This window comes from Nycticebus coucang, chromosome 15 (genome assembly GCF_027406575.1).
Source record: "Nycticebus coucang isolate mNycCou1 chromosome 15, mNycCou1.pri, whole genome shotgun sequence".
NCBI classification, from domain to species: Eukaryota; Metazoa; Chordata; class Mammalia; order Primates; family Lorisidae; genus Nycticebus; species Nycticebus coucang.
The window spans coordinates 91,307,847-91,330,018 of NC_069794.1; the positions used below are offsets into that span (position 1 = coordinate 91,307,847).

At 43.3% G+C, this 22,172-nt stretch overlaps 1 pseudogene; it reads right to left on the reverse strand.

Annotated features, from left to right (window-relative positions):
* Positions 1-3,571: 3,571 nt before the first annotated feature.
* On the reverse strand, positions 3,572-3,668 carry LOC128567083 (uncharacterized; annotated as a pseudogene).
* Positions 3,669-22,172: the final 18,504 nt, after the last annotated feature.

Consider the following 22,172-nt stretch of genomic DNA (forward strand, 5'->3'; position numbering starts at 1 on the left):
TGTTCACAAAGTGCCTTTGGCTACGCCCTGCTGGGAGCAGGGATTCTGCCCAGAGCTGATTGCTTCCAGAGTCCTGGGAAATGGGGGCCGGGCACGTGGCCTCCTGCTCTGCTCTTCCTCCTCACATCACCAGTGCAGCCTCCTCTCTCTCCCCACTTCCTTTCCCTCTGTCTCCCTCCTTCCCTCCCTAGACCCCTCTGTCACAAACTCCTCTGATACTAAAGTCTTTGAGTTTTCACTGCATTCTTTTCCTGTCAGGATTCCCCTTACCCAAGGCTCTATGACCCACCCAGCTAAGCCTGGCCGTAATGTCCTAAAGGAGAAAATAAAACAATTTATACAGTCCTTTACAAAGACAGTCACCTGGTTTTTAAGGTTACTCTGTTGCTATAAAATCCTATATTTAATTGTCAGAAGCCCCTTACATTTCTCCTAGAGCATCCCAACTGTGGGGAATAAATACTTCTTTTTTAAGCATCATGCACTCAGAAAGGCAAAAAGCATTTTCATAATTTTCAAAATACTGTCCATTCCTTAAAAAAAAAGATTTAACTAGATTATTTTATCTCTGGAAACTACCCAAGGTAGCCATTATCTCTTGAGCTGTTTTTATTTATTTATTTATTTTTTCTCAAATGAGGGACGGAAATAGCCTATCTTTGTATTTTTACTTCCTTTATACTGGGTGCATATAGAGATGGTATTGACTCTGTTTATAAAATTGACCAGTCTCTACAGGTTTCTCAGGCTGTTGATAGGCCCTCATTTGCAAGAATTTTTTCTGAACGCGTAGAAAACATCTTAAATGCTTTTGTAGAAGTGGGGTCCTACTATTTTGCCTAGGCTGGTTTTGTACCCTTGGTCTTAAGTGATCCTCCCATGTGCTGGGATTACAAGTGTGAGCCTTCACACCTGGCTTTTTTCTGCTTTTTAAGGATGCTTATTTAACATCTAATGTGAAATTCAGAGATGAATGTGTCCAGAGAGGTCACCTGGGTCGGAGAGTGAAATCAACATAACTCCTATCTCATTAACCCATTCACTGTAGTCAATGAGAGTTGAAAACTTGATAGTATTTCATCCTTTTTTTCAGGATAGGTTTTGCCTCTGTGTGAGGCTGTGGTCTGGGGAAATACACTTCCACATGTGAGTGTAAGGCTTCCTGGTCTCGGGGCGTGAATGGATTACACAGCCTTCCAGGCCCAGGCTAGACATGTTGGTGGAAATGGACCAGGAGTAGCAAATGTCCAAACAAACCATCGACTACTGGTACACCTGTGAGATCTGCAAAGCCCTACCCCAATCTCAAGAGTTCTCAGACACCAACATACACAGACAGGCTTAGTAGCTCCTTGAGTCAATTTTGTTTAATGCTCATGATTAGGAGGTGATGCTGTTCAGCTGAGACGACCTTCCAGGAGGGGTAATGGTAGTGGAGGGTGGGAGGGGGAGGGAAGGGGCTGATACTCTCGTAGAACTTTCTGTAGCCTCTCTGTCAAGAGCAGGTTCTGAAGGCAGAGACCTCTGTGGGCGGTGGGTTAAGTTTGGTTACTCCCAAATCAGACCAGAAACAAGGAGTGAGTGGAAATTTATTGAAGAGGCTATTCTAGGAAGCACTGTGAGCAAATGGGCAGGTGAGCTTGGAAGGGAGCACAGACAGTAAAACTTTGTTAAGTTACTGCTGTGGGGACACAGGGCTCAGTCTCCCGAGGACACTCCAGTTTTCCATTCATGATTTCATGCCGTTTGGCCTCCAGTCTCCTCCTGTTCCTGGCTGATTCTTGTCGCTTTGTCTCACCACTGTTCCCTCCTGGGCCAGGGGTCATCTTCCTGATTTTTCTGACTCCATTCTTCCTCTTTCCAAACTGCCTGAAACATTATTTTTGATTCATAAAAATATTATTTTCTCGTTTTCATCATCAATTATACCACAATAAAGTTGGAAAAATAATATTTTTATTTTCTTTTGAACTTATTGTGAAAATATGTAGATATATCTCTAAAAGTAGAATGCTATGATGAATTCCCATGTACCCATCGCCTGACTTCAACAATTACCACATTTTTCCTGTCTTGTTTCAACTATCCTCTCATTTTTTTCCTGGAGCATTTATCAGAGAGTTTTAAGCCTTGTGTCATTTAACTGAGTACGTAACTCTCACTAACAAGAACCATGGGTTATAGAACCTTATCGAATACTCAGTTCATTTTAAAATGTCTCAAAAATACATATTTTTGAGACTCAATTATCTCAAAAATATATTTTCCTCCGTACCTTGTTTGACTGATAATTCAAAGTTCTCACAAAAGGTTTCTTGAGTTTTATTGAAATTACAACATTTTCTGGTTCCCCGTTTCTTTCTACGCCATTTGTTTGTTGAAGAAACCAGGTCTTTGCCAGCTAGAACTGCCTCTTTCTGAATTTGGCTAATGATGTTGAGTGTGTTTCTCTATTCCCCAGGTTCCCTGTAAGCTGGCGAAATAGATCTGGGAGGTTGCTTGATGAGAGCCTGTAGCACCCAGCACCTCCTCTGCGTCACCCCGGGGAACACACATCACCATCGGTCTCACTTTATGTTCTGGTGATTGACTTACCAGCTATAAAATTCCCTTTGACTTTTCTTTTATAACATTTCTAGCATGTATTTTGCCAGGATACATTATTCTAATTGAGTTGCAAATGGTGATTTTTTTCTAATTTATCTTTCTATGGTAGCTGAAAAGCTTTTATAAAGAAGACCTTTCTTTTCTTTTCTTTTTCTTTTTTTTTTTCTCTTGAGATGGAGCCTTAAGCTGTTGCCCTGGATAGAATGCCATGGCATCACAGCTCAGCTCACAGCAACCTCCAACTCCTCAGCTTAAGTGATTCTCTTGCCTCAGCCTCACAAGTAGCTGGAACCATAGGCGCCTGCCACACTGCCTGGCTATTTTTTGGTTGTAGTTGTCATTGTTGTTTGACAGGCCGGGGCTGGATTTGAACCCGCCAGGTCTGGTGTATGTGGCTGGCGCCTTAGCTGCTTGAGCTACAGGCGCCAGGCCAAGAAGATCTTTCTGTCATCAACTATTTGGTCCTTCAACAAAAATTTAAGAGTCTGCTATAAGCTCAGAAAACTATTTTTTTAAATAAAATTTTGACCATCCCTTAGTCTTATCCTGTGATTTCTAACGCCATTCATAGTCTAGACACAACCATCCCTCTGTCTCATCCCTCCTTTGTGAACATATATCTAATTGATAAGCTGCGCAAACGTGATCATACCACTTTTATTTAATTTTTTCAAATTTCAGATTAATAAGAGAGTACAAAGGATTAGGTTACAATGTTTGCATTTGTTAGGTAGAGTCCCTGTTGGAGTTGTGTCCCCACCCAGGAAGTACGGAACATGGACCCCTACACTGTGCACATTGGATGGGAGCACGCCCATCCCCCTCTCTGCTCTCCCTCCTCCCCCCAACATGAACTGAATTGAGATTTTCATGTATGTGGACATGCACTAGTTTGTGTACTGGCTTCGTATTAGTAGTTGAGTCTATTGGATACTTGCTTTTCCATTCTTAGGATACTTCATGAAAAAACGTGGAACACCTCATGAATTTGCCCGCCCAGGGCCATGCTAATCTTCTCCGTATCATTCTAGTTTTAGTACACGTGCTACTGAAGTGAGCACCACACAACTTTCACCTTAAGGCCACTATCTTGCGTTCTCTTGGTCCACACCCAGCCCATTCTTGCTTCCTCTGCTGGGTTTACATGGTGCACCTGCAGCCTCCTTCTGTCTCTGTGGCCCTATGGGTTGTTCTTTCAAGCCTGACATCTCACACAGTTGGGTTTATTGGTGCCTATGGCTGAGGTCTTAGAGCAGTGGTTCTCAACCTTCCTAATGCTGTGACCCTTTAATACAGTTCCCGTGGGCTGCGACCCACAGGTTGAGAACCACTGTCTTAGAGGGATTTTCAAGTTTAACTCCTGCTTCTTCAATTAGTCTCTAAGCTCTTTGGGGCCTCAGTGGACTCGCTCATTCATTTAACTACATGTGGCTCTTAACTACTTCTGGTATCTTAATATCGTCTAACTGATGTTCACCATGTAGTTGTCTGGTGGTAAAAGCAAAATCAGAAAACTGAAGGGCATAAATCATTTACATTTAGTATTTCTCAGGCTGAACTGTGTTTCCCAGAGTTCCTATGTTAAAATCCTAACCCGCTGTACTTTAGAATGTGACGGCATTTGGAGATGAGGTTTGCAAAGACGTAGTTAAGTTAAAATGAGGTCGTATGGATGGACCCCTCTTCAATGTGACTGGTGTTCTTATAAAAAGAGGAAATATAGACATAGTCGTGTACAGAGGGAAGACTGTGTTCAGACACAGGGGAAACAGCCTTTCCAGGAGAAAGGCCTCGGAGGAAATCAACCCCGCTGGCATCTTGATGTCAGACTTGTGATATTGTGATAAGATCGATTTCTGTTCTTGAAGTCACCCAGGCTGAGGCCCTTTGCTGTGGTAGTCGCAGCAAGCAAACACACGTCTCTTTTAGTGACGCTAAGCTGTGTCTAGGAAGCACTGCCTGGAGCCTGCAGCGCTGCCCCAGACCTAATGAGGAAATGGAATAACGTGTAGGTATCCAGGGGCCTGCTTAGAAGTTCTCCACCCTGGCGACTTTCAGTATAGCCTCGGGGAGGTTTAGCTCCTGATTTAGTCACTCTGAGGTGTGACCCGGGCACTGCCCCTGTGACAGTAACGTGTGGCCGTGGAGAGAGGAACAGTTTAGGTGACCCTGCTGCCTCTGCCCTTCTGCATGCAGGCCTGCCTGGGAGAGAAGCCTTGTTTGCTCCCGTGTGCGTAGAATTTGGGCAACACGGATCTTGTGGATTGAATAGTAGGTTGGCACTTGTGGAATCAGGTGGACCTGCCCGACATCATGATGGTGACTGGGCCCTCAGAAGGCAAACGACAGCAGGAACATCTCACACTGTCCTTTCTTTCCATCTAAATGGCAGGTGCAGGCAGCAGCAGTAACAGGAAGAAATGTAATTTACTTCCAACTCTGACTACTTAGTGTTTCCTCTGGAGAATTTTTTTTTTTTTTAATTTCAGATTGATACAAGGGTACAAAGATTAGGTTACATTGTTTGCATTTCTTAGGTAAAGTTCAAGTTGTAGTTGAGTCCTCCCTGGGTGTGTGCTGTACACAGTTACACTCTGCACCATTGGAGAATTTTTATGAAAATTCATTTTTCTTTGAATTCAGTTTAATCCAGGGTTCACCCCAGATTAGTCCCAAATGACTCCAGATTTTATAAACTCAATAAATGTCCTAAATTTCAGTATGACAGAATTTCTTAATCTTCTTTGGGCCCTCCAAGGCTCTGTCCAGATTGAATCTGTTTCTTTGACCAAATAGCATTATCATGTCTGTCATTTGCTCCTTCTTTCCTGTATTTGTGAAATACCCCAGAAAAGAAAGTTTCCTTTCCAGAGAAAACTCACACAGCGAGTTGAGTAAGCCCCGTGGCTTTTGTTTGTTTCTGTCCTTTTATTGAGTTGGTGAAGGAAACTGTAATATCTCCAGACAGATTTTTTTTTTCAATAAAGACGCAGGAATGGTTCACCAACTCTGGGAATGTTGGAATCTGGGAGAATGTGGGATGAGACTCCAGGTGTCCAGCATTGCAGAAGAAGTAAAAGGTGACCTCACTCCACAGGGTGAGCTCAGGGTGGGAGGTACAAGGTGGGGGTGCAGGGTGGGGAGGTGCAGAGTGGGGGTGCAGAGTTGGGGGTGCAGGGTGGGGGGTGCAGAGTGGGGCGCTCCCTCAGCCTTCCTCTCCCTGAACCTGTGGACTTGCTAAATCTTCACCCGACAGACCTAGGACTCAAGGCTCAGGCTACTCTAATTCAGGAAGGAGAACACAAGTATGAAATGTGTCTAATTTTCCATCCTTTTTTTTGCTGGTAGTATAGAAATTTCTCTGCCAATGTAATTTTTGCTTGCTTGCAACTTTGTAATATCTCTGTTGGAGAAAGAAAAAACTTCCCTCAGTGCTCCAAATCAGAAAGAAAAATGCAAGTTAGATGACATCCCTGCCAATCATCTTAGGTATAACAAGGAGGCAGGCACCTTGGAGGAGAGAAGTCAGGGAGCTCGACCCGACGTCGGTCCCTCCTGGGGTTGTGGAGCAGTGGAGAAGGTGGTGGGGTGATCTCCCTTCTGCTTGGACCTGTAAATCAAAGAAAAGCAACTCACAAGCAGGTTGTAGGGGGAAAAATTGATTGCAGAAAATATGATTAGTACTTAATGTTGTTTTGGATAGAAATCCAAATTGCTAAAAATGCCTTCTTTCTTTTGGATGTTTAAACCTTTTATTCTTTGCCTTATAAAAAGAACCTATTAATTAATTAAAGAGTTTGGCAAAGGGAAGAGAATCTTTACTGTTCTTTGGTCAAATACACATTCCAGATTTACCTCGAAATGTTCGAAAGACCCACCAGACACCTACACCTCCCTTGCTCTGCCCCCAAGTTTTATTTCTATGTTCACAACCCTGAGAGGCTTGGTCATGGCCAGACCAATGGCCCTTGAAGACCGGGCACGGCTGAAGCAGGTGATTCCCTATCACTGCTCACATATTTTTTTCCCTTTCAAGTACCCTTTTCTGAGGGACTTGAGTGCTACTTGAAAGAAAGGAAGAAATAGTCTAAAATTTTGTTGATTTAACTTTGCTGTGATAGTCTTTTTCTTTACGCTTCTCGTTCTAGTTGTAACTAAGTACCTTAGAGTTGACCGAGCAGGTCTGGGCCCTTCTCCTAGAGTCCTTTTAACTTCGTCTCCTAAACAGATTCACAGAGCCCCTAACATGGGAGTGGAGACCAGAAATGTCCTGGTCTGGGCAGCAGGGCTGTGCACTTAGTGGCAGACAGTGTAGGAAATAAAGACGGCTTTCCTTATACCAGAGGAAAGGCTGATGGCTGGAAGGTGAGGCACTGAACATACCTGTTCATCTACCGATTAAGACTCCAGATCCAGGTAGAGCAAGCGTGTTGCATAAGAACGTGAATTTCTTGGCTCTCAAGTAGCCAAGAAATTCAGAACAACAATCTGTATGCTCATGCCAGAACAACAATCTGTATGTTCATGCCAGAACTGCTTTGTGATTAGAGGGGAAATCGCTTTATGAATCCAAATTGCACCTCTAGACTTGACCCCAAGGCGACCTGTTGAAGGCTGCTGTGCAGAGCCCCCGTCACACACTGCATCTCTGACTTTGCATTTTCTGATTCTTTCCCACCCCTCCAGCCTTGGTTGGATCACATTCCAATTCACTCCTGTGACATTCTTCAGAGCACAGTGGAAATTTAATACAATAAGTGTTTGTGTAACTCTGATTTACACCCTTTCTTCTTTATACTGTAAGCTCATGAGGATAATGAGTGCTGGGCTTCAGCACCTACATGTCCTAATACTTACCGTGGTGTCCTGGGCACAGTAGATAGCTGGTAAAATACTTGTCAAGTAAATTTCATACATGAACACATTTATAAACCATTGCAAAGGAATAGTGAAAGTAGCTGTCGCACAAGCTGACGCTGCTGTGGTGGTCGTTCTGGCCATTCCTGGGCTGTTTACAAGTCGTGGGCACCCAGCAGGGATCCGGTGTGGGAGCTGCAGTGTGTGACTGGGACTCTGCACAGTGGCTGTTCAAAGGGTTGCCTGGGGTCAAGTCTATAGGTGTAGTTGGGATTCATAAAAGGCGATTTCAAGTCTAATCACAAAGCAGTTCTAGTCTGAACATACAGATTGCTACCAAGAGCCAAGAAACAAGTTCTTATGTAACACATTTGCTCTCCAAGGATCTAGAGTGCTCATCCCTAGATAAACAGTATGTTCACTGTCTTACCTCTTTCCCGTACGCTGGGCTGTTCCAGCCATCAGCCTTTCCTCTGGTATAAGAAACGCTGCCTTGGTTTAGAGCCTTGCTCATTAAGCCTCTGCATCTGGTGGACTTCAGTCCCGGCCCCTCCTGCCATGGCATTGTGGTGGGAGTGGCACGTCCTCAGAGACACAGTGGAGTGTTAGGTGAGCTGGTGCTGAGACCTCTCACCAGAGGGCCAGTCGAGGTCACCAGAGTTTGAACTGCTCAATAGTTTTGCCCCACGCTCTGTTGTGTCTGCTCTTATTCAAGAAAGAATTATGAAGCCAGAAGACATGAGTATGTGGTGGCTCTGGAATCTGTTGCAATCATATGTCAGTTTTTCTTCACGTTCTTATTATTTTCTTTTTTTCTATTTTTTATTAAATCATAACTGTATACATTGATATGATCATGGGGCATCATACACTCGCTTCATAGACCATTTGACACATTTTCATCACAATGGTTAACATAGCCTTCCTGGCATTATCTCAGTTACTGTGCCAAAACATTTACATTCTACCTTTACCAAGTTTCACAAATACCCCTGTAAGATGCACCACAGGTATAATCCCACCAATCCCCCTCCCTCTACCCACCACCCCCCTCCCTCCCCTCCCTTTCCCACTTCCCCCTATTGTTAGGTTGTAACTAGGTTATAGCTTTCATGTGAGAGCCCCAAATTAGTTTCATAGTAGGGCTGAGTACATTGGGTACTTTTTCTTCCATTCTTCAGATACTTTACTAAGAAGAATATGTTCCAGCTCCATCCATGTAAACATGAAAGAGGTAAAGTCTCCATCTTTCTTTAAGGCTGCATAATATTCCATGGTGTATAATATACCACAATTTATTAATCCATTCGTGGATCGATGGGCACTTGGGCTTTTTCCATGACTTAGCAATTATGAATTGGGCTGCAATAAACATTCTGGTACAAATATCTTTGTTATGTTGTGATTTTTGGTCTTCTGGGTATATGCCCAGCAGTGGAATTACAGGATTGAATGGCAGATCTATTTTCAGATCTCTGAGTGTTCTCCATATATCTTTCCAAAAGGAATGTATTAATTTGCATTCCCACCAGCAGTGCAGAAGTGTTCCCTTTTCTCCACATCCACGCCAACATCTCTGGTCTTGAGATTTTGTGATATAGGCTAGTCTCAGTGGAGTTAGATGATATCTCAAAGTAGTTTTGATTTGCATTTCTCTGATGATTAAAGATGATGAGCATTTTTTGATATGTCTGAAGTCCGTGCGCCTGTCTTCTTCAGAGAAGTTTCTCTTTAAATCCCTTGCCCAGCCTGCGATGGGATCCCTTGTTTTTTTCTTGCTGATGCGTTTGAGTTCTCTGTGGATTCTGGTTATTAAACCTTTGTCAGAGATATAACCTGCAAATATCTTCTCCCATTCTGAGGGCTGTTTGCTTGCTTTACTTACTGTGTTCTTGGCTGTGCAGAAGCTTTTTAGTTTGATCAAGTCCCAGTAGTGTATTTTTGCAGCTGCTTCAATTGCCCGGGGGGGTCCTCCTCATAAAATACTCGCCCAGACCAATTTCTTCAAGGGTTTTTCCTGCACTCTCTTCTAGTATTTTTATAGTTTCATGTCTTAAGTTTAAATCTTTAATCCAATGAGAGTCTATCTTAGTTAATGGTGAAAGGTGTGGGTCCAATTTCAGTCTTCTGCAGGTTGCCAGCCAGTTCACCCAGCACCATTTGTTAAATAGGGAATCTTTTCCCCACTGAATGTTTTTAATTGGCTTGTCAAAGATCAAATAACAGTAAGTAGCTGGATTCATCTCTTGGTTCTCTATTCTGTTCCAGATATCTACTTCTCTGTTTTTGTGCCAATACCATGCTGTTTTGATCACTATCGATTTGTAGTAAAGTCTGAGGTCTGGTAGTGTGATTCCTCCTGTTTTGTTTTTATTTCTGAGTAATGTCTTGGCTATTTGAGGTTTTTTCTGATTCCACATAAAACAAAGTATTGTTTTTTCAAGATCTTTAAAGTATGACAGTGGAGCTTTAATAGGGAGTGCGTTGAAATTATATATTGCTTTGGGTAGTATGGACACTTTAATAATGTTGATTCTTCCCAGCCATGAGCATGGTATGTTTTTCCATTTGTTAACATTTTCAGCTATTTCTTTTCTTAGAGTTTCATAGTTCTCTTTATAGAGATCTTTCATGTCTTTTGTTAGGTAAATTCCCAAATATTTCATCTTCTTTGGCACTACTGTGAATGGGATAGAGTCCTTGACTGCTTTTTCAACTTGACTGTTGTTGGTGTATATAAAGGCTACCGATTTACGGATGCTGATTTTGTAACCTGAGATGCTGCTGTATTCCTTGATCACTTCTAGGAGTTTTGTAGTAGAGTCCCTAGTGTTTTCCTGATACACAATCATATCATCTGCGAAGAGCGAAAGTTTGATCTCTTCTGACCCTATATGGATACCCTTGATCACCTTTTCTTCCCTAATTGTGGTGGCTAAAACTTCCACTACAATGTTAAAGAGCAGTGGAGACAATGGGCAGCCTTGTCTGGTTCCTGATCTGAGTGGAAAAGATTTCAATTTAACTCCATTCAATACGATATTTGCTGTGGATTTGCTGTACATGGCTTCTATCAGTTTAAGAAAAGTCCCCTCTAGACCAATTTTCTTGATTGTTCTGATCATGAAGGGATGCTGGATATTATCAAAAGCTTCTCTGTGTGGCCCGCCATGGTGTGACATGCCCCGTCCCCTTGGCTGGAGCTTCTCTGTGTGGCCCTCCATGGTGTGACATGTCCCCTCCCCTTGGCTGGCGCTTCTCTGTGTGGCCCTCCATGGTGTGACATGTCCCCTCCCCTTGGCTGGTGCTTCTCTGTGTGGCCCTCCATGGTGTGACATGCCCCCTCCCCTTGGCTGGTGCTACTCTGTGGGGCCCTCCATGGTGTGACATGTCCCCTCCCCTTGGCTGGTGCTTCTCTGTGTGGCCCTCCATGGTGTGGCATGCCCACTCCCCTTGGCTGGTGCTTCTCTGTGTGGCCCTCCAGGGTGTGACATGTCCCCTCCCCTTGGCTGGTGCTTCTCTGTGTGGCCCTCCATGGTGTGACATGCCCCGTCCCCTTGGCTGGTGCTTCTCTGTGTGGCCCTCCATGGTGTGACATGTCCCCTCCCCTTGGCTGGTTCTTCTCTGTGTGGGACTCCATGGTGTGACATGCCCCCTCCCCTTGGCTGGTGCTTCTCTGTGTGGCCCTCCATGGTGTGACATGTCCACTCCCCTTGGCTGGTGCTTCTCTGTGTGGCCCTCCATGGCGTGACATGCCCACTCCCCTTGGCTGGTGCTTCTCTGTGTGGCCCTCCATGGTGTGACATGTCCCCTCCCCTTGGCTGGTGCTTCTCTGTGTGGCCCTCCATGGTGTGACACGTCCCCTCCCCTTGGCTGGTTCTTCTCTGTGTGGGACTCCATGGTGTGACATGCCCCCTCCAGTTGGCTGGTGCTTCTCTGTGTGCCGCTCCATGGCGTGACATGCCCCGTCCCCTTGGCTGGTGCTTCTCTGTGTGGCCCTCCATGGTGTGACATGTCCCCTCCCCTTGGCTGACGCTTCTCTGTGTGGCCCTCTATGGTGTGACACGTCTCCTCCCCTTGGCTGGTGCTTCTCTGTGTGGGACTCCATGGTGTGACATGCCCCCTCCCCTTGGCTGGTGCTTCTCTGTGTGGCCCTCCATGGTGTGACATGTCCACTCCCCTTGGCTGGTGCTTCTCTGTGTGGCCCTCCATGGCGTGACATGCCCACTCCCCTTGGCTGGTGCTTCTATGTGTGGCCCTCCATGGTGTGACATGTCCCCTCACCTTGGCTGGTGCTTCTCTGTGTGGCCCTCCATGGTGTGACATGCCCCGTCCCCTTGGCTGGTGCTTCTCTGTGTGGCCCTCCATGGTGTGACACGTCCCCTCCCCTTGGCTGGTGCTTCTCTGTGTGGCCCTCCATGGTGTGACATGCCCCCTCCCCTTGGCTGGTGCTTCTCTGTGTGACCCTCCATGGCGTGACATGCCCCCTCCCCTTGGCTGGTGCTCCTCTGTGTGGGACTCCATGGCGTGACATGCCCACTCCCCTTGGCTGGTGCTTCTCTGTGTGGGACTCCACGGCGTGACATGCCCACTCCCCTTGGCTGGTGCTTCTCTGTGTGGCCCTCCATGGTGTGACACGTCCCCTCCCCTTGGCTGGTGCTTCTCTGTGTGGCCCTCCATGGCGTGACATGCCCCCTCCCCTTGGCTGGTGCTTCTCTGTGTGGCCCTCCGTGGCATGACATGTCCCCTCCCCTTGGCTGGTGCTTCTCTGTGTGGCCCTCCGTGGCGTGACATGCCCCATCCCCTTGGCTGGTGCTTCTCTGTGTGGCCCTCCGTGGCGTGACATGCCCCATCCCCTTGGCTTGTGCTTCTCTGTGTGGCCCTCCGTGGCGTGACATGTCCCCTCCCCTTGGCTGGTTCTTCTCTGTGTGGCCCTCCATGGTGTGACATGCCCCCTCCCCTTGGCTGGTGCTTCTCTGTGTGGCCCTCCACGGCGTGACATGCCCACTCCCCTTGGCTGGTGCTTCTCTGTGTGGCCCTCCATGGTGTGACATGCCTCCTCCCCTTGGCTGGTGCTTCTCTGTGTGGCCCTCCATGGTCTGACATGCCTCCTCCCCTGGGGCTGGTGCTTCTCTGTGTGGCCCTCTATGGTGTGACACGCCCCCTCCCCTTGCCTGGTGCTTCTCTGTGTGCCCCTCCATGGCGTGACATGCCCCGTCCCCTTGGCTGGTGCTTCTCTGTGTTGCCCTCCATGGCGTGACATGTCCCCTCCCCTTGGCTGGTGCTTCTCTGTGTGGCCCTCCATGGCGTGACATGTCCCCTCCCCTTGGCTGGTGCTTCTCTGTGTGGCCCTACATGGTGTGACATGTCCCCTCCCCTTGGCTGGTGCTTCTCTGTGTGGCCCTCCATGGCGTGACATGTCTCCTCCACTTGGCTGGTGCTTCTCTGTGTGTCCCTCCATGGTGTGACATGCCCCCTCCCCTTGGCTGGTGCTTCTCTGTGTGCCCCTCCATGGCGTGACATGCCCCGTCCCCTTGGCTGGTGCTTCTCTGTGTGGCCCTCCATGGCGTGATATGTCCCCTCCGCTTGGCTGGTGCTTCTCTGTGTGGCCCTCCATGGCGTGACATGTCCCCTCCCCTTGGCTGGTGCTTCTCTGTGTGGCTCTCCATGGTGTGACATGTCCCCTCCCCTAGGCTGCTGCTTCTCTGTGTGGCCCTCCATGGTGTGACATGCCCACTCCTCTTGGCTGGTGCTTCTCTGTGTTGCCCTCCATGGTGTGACATGTCCCCTCCTCTTGGCTGTTGCTTCTCTGTATAGCCCTCCGTCGCATGACATGCCCCCTCCTCTTGGCTTGAGTGCAACATGCTGTGTCTTTAGCTACAGGTACTGCCATATCTGAATAAAAATAAGACCTCCATTTAAAAACAGCAGGTCATGAGTCTGGGGTCTTCATCTCCACAGAGGGGCCACATTTCTCTAATTCGTCTACACTGAGCAGGCACTCGTTGTAATGCACACAGAGTGTTCACAGAAATAAGACAGGGGCTCGTACCAAGAGAAAATCATAAATCTATAAACTATAAACAAAGCTTTTTGATTCAGACCACTGCCTATGACACTTAGGAAATCCTGGTTCCTTCTAAATCTGAGCCAGGTAGTGATGGTGGTAAGGAGGGATGTGGGAGTCCTACCCTCTTTGAACATGTTAGAACCACCTCAAGCCATGGCTATGGGTATTCTCATATAGCCTAGGTCATTTGAATGGTTTCAACCCTAAAGAAGGCCTAGAGAAATATTATTACTTTTTTTTTTTTCTTACAGCCCTTTCAAATATTCTCCTGATAATTAGCCGGGATGCATCTCTGACCTCTAACTGCCCCAGCTTCCTTTGGATTTAATCTTGCACTGTTCAATAACTTTCTCTGCCACCCTTTGCAGCTTCACAATTAGTGAGATTTAAATTCCTAAACGCCATCTTCACATTCTGAAATGCTCTTTGGGTTATTGGAAATAAGATTTTCAAAGATACTGTCAAGGCTTTGGAGGGTGCAGTGTCATGGCTTGGTTGAGGGGAGGGAGGATTCAGTACAGTGTAGTGTCAGATTATCCTGGCTCTGTCCTGGCCATCTTTTTCCCTAGTCAGGTCTACCTTGGCTAATTCCAGTTTGGGATTTTTTTCTCATTACATTTGGTACCTCTGGGTGATTGTGGCTTTTTGGCAGTGATATTTCCTGTTAATACTGGTGGGGCTGGATTGGGAATCTTTCCTTCTCTATTTCCTTCCCCAGACTTACCAAAGACCTAGACTTTCTCCCTAATAGCTTAAAAATTTCCTATCACGTAGGCATCTTGCTCTTGTTCTGTGTTGAAGATCGGTAGAGCTGCCTGTTTTTGACAACACAGCTACTTCTCCCCTCACTTCTTTAAGACTTGAAAGTGCTTGAGTTGAAAAAGCTTCAAAGAGTTTTTTCTTTTACTTTCTACTTCACTTTTCTTTTTCCACATTTTACCCTTTTCTTGGGATTATCCTTCAGCATGCATGAGAGGTTGTCTTTGCGTTTCCTTTTATTAAATACTGGTGGCTTCATGCTAAAAATATGACTTGTAATCAAGCAGTCATTAACTTAGGTGAAGTTTGTATAAGGGTGACCAGTGCAGTTTGGCAGAGAAGACCAGCTCAGTTAATAAATCCTCACCAGGGCAGCTGGGTAAGGATTTCCTAATTATAGCAAGGTCTAGTCACACTGCATCCTGGGACAAGAATCATGTTGTTTCCTTTAAACGTGCATTGCCCCTGGAAGGCCTCCAGCTGTATCTACACCCTCTATCCTAGTAGGCAGGTGCTGGTATCCTGCAGGGACGTCTTGCTGAGGAGTGTCAAGTTCTTACCAACAGTATCACCATGGTGGTGGGAGCATGGTCCAGAGGCCTGCATAAGCTCACAGATCTAAAACCAGAACCAGTCATTTCAGGCTATCGGAGTTGTGTGATTTCCTATAAATGAAAGTCATAGAAAACACAAAGGAACTTGGCCATTTGAACACATTTATGTGTATGTAGGTTTTATGTATATTAAACATATGACATATTTACAGGTGTAGTCTTGACATACAAATGGCAATGAGGTTATTTTAGACATGAATTTAAGGGTCTGACAAAAATTTAAGGCTCTGAATTCTTTACATAATTAGATTCCTAGGAATATACCTCATTCTCCAGCAAACTGTGGTAACCTAGTACATATATAAAAAACGAGACCCTGTTAGTTTTTGAAAAATTCCCAAGAGAAAATAATCAAAGCTGTTAAGTTCTGTAAATAATTCCATTACACACAGCTATGTCACTCAGTGGCTAGATAAATATAAATTTACTAAGTGCTATGGAGGGCACATGGGCAGGAAGCAGGCACTTAATACAATTATAAAACACACAGCTCCTTGCTCTGCATAAAGTTTTCTCTTGTAGACAAATGGACCCTAAACATGTCTCACCCAAACTTGAGTTCCTGGAGTCCAAATGAAAGATTCTGCTTTGTACTGCTTTTTGTAATGTGCTTAGTTTTAGCTTGTAGAGAAATGATCTTTTATTCATACCAGTAATTCCTTTTCTGTATTTCTGAGTGATTTTTTTATTTCACTGCTCTTTATTTTCAATGTTATTTAAAAAAATTTACCGTACCTTTTTCTTCTTCTCTAAGGTACAACACAGAAAATTCTTGTGTGAGAGGACGATTCAAACACTGGAAAAAATAAATATCCATAGTAGAAATTTATTGAAAGTATTTAAATAATAATATAACCAGTGTTGGCAGCACCTGGCTAACAGTAAAAGAGAGCACTGTGCATTTAATACTGTATTTTTCTGTGTATAGTATGCACTTTCCCCCCCAAGTATTTGTTATGCTGTTAACATATTAATAGTTTCTTTCGGTTATTTTCTTGTAAACTAGTCATCTAGAAGAACTTCATGTACGTGATGTTTGACTTTTATTCTTACTCAATTAAATCCTCAAAGGCAATCAGAGGAAGTAAGATGGCTGACTAGAGGCAGCTTTCCCCAGAGGCTCCTGTCCAGAGAGAGAGATACTGCACACGAGTGGACTAGGTGAAGCCAGAAGTGGGGAGATAGCTAGGGAATAAGATAGACAAAGGCACATCATGTCTGCTGAGGCAAGCTGCCACTCCAAGAAAACAAATTCCAGGTACAAAGCCCATCACCAAGTGGACAGAGACCCCTCCCCCAAGAGAGTGCATACTATACACAGGAAAATACAGTATTAAATGGACAATGCTCTTTTACTGTCAGGCTCGCTGTAGGCTCTCTGGAAGTAAGCAGGGAACAAAATACTTCTTGGTTTATCCCACGGGAGAGAGCAGCTAAACAGTGGTCCTCCTTCTCCAGGGAGGTCCCACTTGTGAGCCTAGGCATCATCCTGCCTGGCATAAAATTGAACAAATACTTTCCCCTCAATTCTGAACTTCCCAGTCCACCCTTCTCCACTTGCCTTGCAGTCTGAAGGTCTGCAGAGCCCAGGGTGTTTGGCAATTCCCTGAGAGGCCTGGGCGTTGTGTGGGCTGCTGGACAGCAGCACGGAAATAGTGACTCGAGCTGTAGGTGGGGCATGGGAAGAAAGAGACCGGCAGAAGAGAAAGACACTCTGCCATGGTGCACAGTGGGCGATCTTTTCTGACTCAGTAGGTAACTGGAGGGGACAAGGCTCCATCACCTTGGGTTTGCAGGACAGAACTGCCTGTGGATTTCTACAATCAGGCCTCTGGAGACCCTTTGAACTTTCCCTGTGGAGCAGTGATTGTACTTCCCGAGACAATCTGATTAGAACTTTCAACCTGGGTTGTCCATCTGAGGACCCTCTGAGGTTGAGCAGCAGCTGTTTTGTAGCATGAAAGTACTTATTCTCCTCCTCCAGCTGTCTCTGATGGGGGTCAGGGTGCTGCAGTTGCTTGTATATCTCCTCAGCTAAGATTTTAGCCTAGTACCATGACTCTTTAGGATTGTGTAGAGGGGGGCTGACTTCAAGAGAGAGCCAGCTTGCATTGTGTCACCTAGCAGGTCCTCAGAGACTCAGGCTGCAGCTCTGAAAGGGACCTTTGTAAGGCTGTAGGGGAAAAGACACAATCACAAGCCCCAGCTCATTGATAAAGAGCTGATTAACTTCACTTTCAGGGGTACCCAACCCAATCTCACCCTACCAGTTTTCATTGCCAAATTGCAGAAAATACTCATGGGAAGAACCAGCCGAAGAACTCTGGCAACATGAATAATCAGAGTAGATCAACTCCCTCAAGGAATGGCAAAGGACATACAAGGGAAGATGCCATTCATCTATAAGTGGCTGAATTGTCAGAAATAGAATTCAGAATATGGATGGCAAATAAGATAAATAGAATAGAGGAAAAGATGGGAATAGAAATCCAAATAGTAGTTCTAAAGTTGTCTCAAGCAATTAATGCATTCAAAGAAAAAGTCACCAAGGATGTGTACATAATGAGAAAAGAGATAGCAGAGTTCAAGGAAATAAAAAAGTTATTCAAGGAGCTTCAAAATACAGTAGACTCCCTCAGTAATAGAGTTAAGAAAGCAGAAGAAAGAATCTCGGAAATTGAAGACAAGGCTTTTGAACGATCCCAAGCATTCCAAGAGGCAGAAAGATGTAAAACAAGAACAGAACATTCCCTGGGAGAGTTGTGGGACATTCCAAAAGATCAAACACCTGACTTATAGGAATTCATGAAGGAGAAGAGGATGGTTCTAAAGGCACAGACACTCTACTCTAAGACATTATGGAAGATAATTTCACAAGCATTGCAAGAGATACAGATATTCAGAGAGTATCCTGTTTCCCTGAAAATAAGACAGTGTCTTATTTTAAGGTGTGCTCCCAAAGATGCGCTAGGTCTTATTTTCAGGGGACAGCTTATCTTTCCAGTAAGGAGGTCTTATTTTCGGAGGATGTCTTATTTTCAGGGAAACAGGGTCGATAGTGTCAGAACCCCAGCAAGACTCAATCCAAATAAAGCATCTCCTAGACACATTGTAATTAACTTTGCCAAAGTTAGTATGAAAGAGAAAATCCTGCAAGTAGCCAGACATAAGAAAAACATTACCTACAAAGGGAGAAATATTAGAATGACTGCAGATCTTTCATCCAAAACTTGTCAAGCCAGAAGAGGATGGTCAACGACCTTCAATATTCTAAAACAAAATAACTTTCAGCCCGGGATCCTGTATCCAGCTAAATTGAGTTACATTAGTGATGGAGAAATCAAATACTTTACTGACATACACATGTTGAAGAAATTTTCTGTAATTAAACCAGCTCCCCAGGAAATGCTTAGACCCATTTTCCATAATGACAAGCACAATGGTCTACCACCAAAGTAATCTCACCCAGAATTTATCAAACTTAACCTAACTTCCACAATGGTGAAAGGATTAAAAATATTGACTGGACCTTTGAAAAATATGATGGCCAAAACACTACCATGCCTATTAATTCTCTCAATTAATGTGAATGACTTAAATTTTCCTCTAAAGAGGCACAGGTTGGCTAACTGGATACAAAAACTCAGGCCAGGTAAAATTTGTTGGATACAAGAGACTCATCTTTCCTCAAAGGATAAAAAAGACTCAAGGTGAAGGGATGAACATCTATAATACAGGCAAATGGAAATCAGAAAAAAGTAGGGGTTGCAATTTTATTCGCAGATATAATAGAATTTAAACCAAGGAAGATAAGGCAAGACATGGATGAATACATATTTGTCAAGGGAAACATTCAACATGAAGAGATTTTAATAATTAATGTTTATGCACCCTACCATGATACTCCTCAATTTACACAGCAAACCCTAATGGATACGAACAATTTGATATCTTTCTGCACTATAATAGTTGGAGAGTTTAACACCACTGTGTCAGTTCTGGATAGATTCTCCAAGAAGAAACTAAAAAAGAAATAATGGACTTAAACTTGACCCTTGAACAAGTGGACTTAACAGACATCTACAGAACATTTCATTCTAATAAAACTGAATACATATTCTTCTCATCAGCCCATGGATCATCCTCCAAAATTGATCATGTCTTAGGACAGAAGTCTAACCTCAATAAATTTAAAAGAATAGAAATTATTCCTTGTATCTTCTCAGACCATTAGAGAATAAATGTTGAACTCAATAGCAACAGAAATCTTCATACTCACACCAAGTCATGGAAACTAAATAACCTTAGTCTGAATGACAGCTGAGCCAAAGACAAGATTAAGAAGGAAATCATCAAATTTTTGGAACAAAATGAATAATGATAATGAAGACACAAATTATCAAAACCTGTGGGACACTAAGAGGTTTCTAGCATTAGAAGCCTTCATCAAGAAATCAGAAAGTCAACAACCTAATGGGTCATCTCAAGCAACTGGAAAAGGAAGAACAATCCAACTCCAAACTTAGTAGAAGAAAAGAAATAACCAAAAAAAGAGCAGAATTAAATGAAATTGAAAACAAAATAATTATTGGGAAGATAAATGAAACAAAAAGTTGATTCTTTGAAAAGATTAAAAAAATTGATAAACCTTTGGCTAGCCTAACCAGAAACAGAAAAGTAAAATCTCTAATAACATCAAGCAGAAATGATAAAAGAGAAAAAACAACAGATACCACAGAAATTCACATAATCCTCAATGATTACTACAAAAAATTCTCAGAAATATGAAAATTGGACTGGAGGAAATGGATCAATACCTCGAAGCATGCCGCCTTCCTAGACTCAATCAGAAAGAATTAGAAATTTTGAATAGACCTATTTCAAGCACTGAAATAGCATCGACTATACAGAATCTGCTATACAAAAGTCAACTATAAAAAATTCAGATGGCTTCACATCAGAATTCTACCAAACCTTCAAAGAGGAACTAGTACATATATTACATAACCTTTTCCAAAACATAGAAAAAGAAGGACTCTTCCCCAACACATTCTATGAAGCAAATATCACCCTGATCCCCAAACCGGGAAAGAACCCAACAAAGAAAGCAAACTATAGACCAGTAGTATTAATGAATATCAATGCAAAAATATTCAATAAGGTCCTAGGAAACAGAATTCAAAGATACATCAAAAAAATTATACACCACAATCAGGTTGTGTTTTATCCCAGGGTTACAAGGTCAGTTCAACATACGTGAATCTATAAATATGATACACCACATAAATAAAATAAAAAACAAAGACCACATGATTCTATCAATTGATGTGGAAGAAGCTTTTGGTAATATCCAGCATCCTTTCATGATTAGAACACTTACAAAAATAGGCTTAGATGGGATATTTCCTAAACTGATGACCCACAGCCAGTATCATAGTGAATGGAATGAAATTGAAAACATTTCTACTCAGATCTTTGACTAGACAAGCATGCCCATCATCACCACTGCTATTCAACGTAGTACTGAAAGTCCTAGCCATGGCAAGGAAGCAAGAGAAGGGGATCAAGGGAATTCACATGGGGTCAGAGAAGATCAAACTCTGACCTTTCATGGATGACATGATCTTACACCTGGAAAACCTCAGGGACTCAACTACAAAGCTCTTAGAAGTGATCAAGGAATATAGCAGGATACAAAATCAATAGGATACAAAATCAATACTTTTGAATTAGTAGCTTTTATATATACCAACAACAGTCAAGTTGAAAATATAGTCAAGGACTCTATTCCTTTCATATACTATGCCAAAGTATATGAAATACCTGGGAATTTAATTTAACAAAAGAGAATTATGAAACCCAAGAAAAGAAATAGCTGAAGATGTTAACAAAGGAAAAACATACCATGCCTGTGGCTGGGAAAAATCAACATTGTTAAAATGCTCATACTATCCAAAGCAATCTACAGATTTAATGCAATCCTATCAAAGCACCAATATCATACTTTAAAGAAATTAAAAAAAAATAGTACTTTGCTTTATATGGAATCAGAAAAAAAGTCAAATAGCCAATACATTACTTAGAAATAAAAGCAAATCAGGAGGCATCATGTTACCAGACTTCAGGTTATACTACAAATATATAGCGATCAAAACAGCATGGTACTGTCAAAAAATAGAGATGTGGATCTATGGAACAGAATACAGAATCTAAAGATGAACCCAACTACATATCATCATTTGATCTTTGATAAGCCTTACAAAAATACAGATTGGGGGAAAGATTCCCTATTTAACAAATGGTGCTGGGAGAACTGGCAGGCGACCTGTGGAAGACTGAAACTGGACCCTCACCTTTCACCACTAACAAAAATTGATTCTTATTGGATAAAAGATTTAAACTTAAGACATGAAACTACAAAAATACTAGAAGAAAATTCAGGGAAAACACTTGAAGATATTGGCCTGGGAAAATATTTTATGAGGAGGATCCCCTGGCCATTGAAGCAACACCAAAAATATATGATTGGGATCTGATCAAGCTAAAAAGCTTCTGCACAGCTAAGAGCACAGTAAGTAAATCAAACAGCCTTCAGAATGGGAGAAGAATTTTTCAGGTTATGATTCCAACAAAAGTCTGATAACTAGAATCTACAAAAGAACTCAAATTAATAAGGAAAGAACAAATAATCCCATTTCTTTGTGAGCAAGAGACTTGAACATAAACTCCTCTGACGATGACAAGCAAATGGCCAACAAACACATGAAAAAATGCTCATCATCTTTAATCATCAGAGAAATGCAAATCAAAACCACTTTGAGATATCACCAAACTCCAGTAAGATTAGCCCACATCTGAAAATCCTCAAACTGCAGATGTTGGCATGGATGTTAAGAGAAGGGAACACTTCCACACTGCTGGTGGGACTGCAAACTAATATAGCCTTTTTGGAAAGAAGCATGGAGAATTCTTAAGGAACTAAAAGTTTGATTTCCTTTTTGATTCTGCAATTTCATTATTAGGTATCTACCCACATGAACGAAAATCATTTTACAACAAAGACATTTGCACCAGAATGTTTACTGCAGCTCAATTCATAATCGCAAGTTGTGGAAGCAGCCCAAATGCCCATCAACCCATGAATGAATTAACAAATTGTGATATATATACACCGTGGAATATTATGCAGCCATAAGATGATGGGAGACTTTACATCTTTTATGTTTACCTGGATGGAGCTGGAACATATTCTTCTTAGTAAAGTA